This window comes from Piliocolobus tephrosceles, chromosome 13 (genome assembly GCF_002776525.5).
Source record: "Piliocolobus tephrosceles isolate RC106 chromosome 13, ASM277652v3, whole genome shotgun sequence".
Taxonomy (NCBI): domain Eukaryota; kingdom Metazoa; phylum Chordata; class Mammalia; order Primates; family Cercopithecidae; genus Piliocolobus; species Piliocolobus tephrosceles.
Window position 1 is genome coordinate 50,851,643 of NC_045446.1, and position 1,788 is coordinate 50,853,430.

The following is a 1,788-nucleotide window of genomic DNA, read 5'->3' on the forward strand; positions in this document are numbered from 1 at the left end:
TGGGAAGCGCAAGGGGGAAGGGAATCCCTTTTCCTAGCCAGGGGAACTGAGACACACAACACCTGGAAAATCGGGTAACTCCCACCCCAATACTGCGCTTTAAGCAAACAGGCACACCAGGAGAATATATCCCACACCTGGCCGGGAGGTCCCATGCCCACGGAGCCTCCCACATTGCTAACACAGCAGTCTGCGATCTAACCGCAAGGCAGCAGCGAGGCTGGGGGAGGGGTGCCCGCCATTGCTGAGGCTTAAGTAGGTAAACAAAGCTGCTGGGAAGCTCGAACTGGGTGGAGCTCACAGCAGCTCAAGGAAACCTGCCTGTCTCTGTAGACTCCACCTCTGGGGACAGGGCACAGCTAAAAAACAACAAAAAAGCAGCAGAACCTCTGCAGACGCAAACGACTCTGTCTGACAGCTTTTAAGAGAGCAGTGGATCTCCCAACATGGAGGTTGAGATCTGAGAAGGGTCAGACTGCCTGCTCAAGTGGGTCCCTGACCCCTGAGTAGCCTAACTGGGAGACATCCCCCACTAGGGGCAGTCTGACACCCCACACCTCACAGGGTGGAGTACACCCCCGAGAGGAAGCTTCCAAAGTAAGAATCAGACAGGTACACTCGCTGTTCAGCAATATTCTATCTTCTGCAACCTCTGCTGCTGATACCCAGGCAAACAGGGTCTGGAGTGGACCTCAAGCAATCTCCAACAGACCTACAGCTGAGGGTCCTGACTGTTAGAAGGAAAACTATCAAACAGGAAGGACACCTATATCAAAACCCCATCAGTACGTCACCATCATCAAAGACCAGAGACAGATAAAACCACAAAGATGGGGAAAAAGCAGGGCAGAAAAGCTGGAAATTCAAAAAATAAGAGCGCATCTCCTCCTGCAAAGGAGCACAGCCCATCGCCAGCAACGGATCAAAGCTGGTCAGAGAATGACTTTGACGAAATGAGAGAAGAAGGCTTCAGTCCATCAAACTTCTCAGAGCTAAAGGAGGAATTACGTACCCAGCGCATAGAAACTAAAAATCTTGAAAAAAGAGTGGAAGAATTGACAGCTAGACTAATTAATGCAGAGGAGGTCATAAATGAAATGACAGAGATGAAAACCATGACACGAGAAATACGTGACAAATGCACAAGCTTCTGTAACCGACTCGATCAACTGGAAGAAAGAGTATCAGCGATTGAGGATCAAATGAATGAAATGAAGCGAGAAGAGAAACCAAAAGAAAAAAGAAGAAAAAGAAATGAACAAAGTCTGCAAGAAGTATGGGATTATGTAAAAAGACCAAATCTACGTCTGATTGGGGTGCCTGAAAGTGAGGGGGAGAATGGAAACAAGTTGGAAAACACTCTTCAGGATATCATCCAGGAGAACTTCCCCAACCTAGTAGGGCAGGCCAACATTCAAATTCAGGAAATACAGAGAATGCCACAAAGATACCCCTCCAGAAGAGCAACTCCAAGACACATAATTGCCAGATTCACCAAAGTTGAAATGAAGGAAAAAATCTTAAGGGCAGCCAGAGAGAAAGGTCGGGTTACCCACAAAGGGAAGCCCATCAGACTAACAGCAGATCTCTCAGCAGAAACTCTACAAGCCAGAAGAGAGTGGGGGCCAATATTCAACGTTCTTAAAGAAAAGAATTTTAAACCCAGAATTTCATATCCAGCCAAACTAAGTTTCATAAGTGAAGGAGAAATAAAATCCTTTACAGATAAGCAAATGCTTAGAGATTTTGTCACCACCAGGCCTGCCTTACAAGAGACCCTGAAGGAAG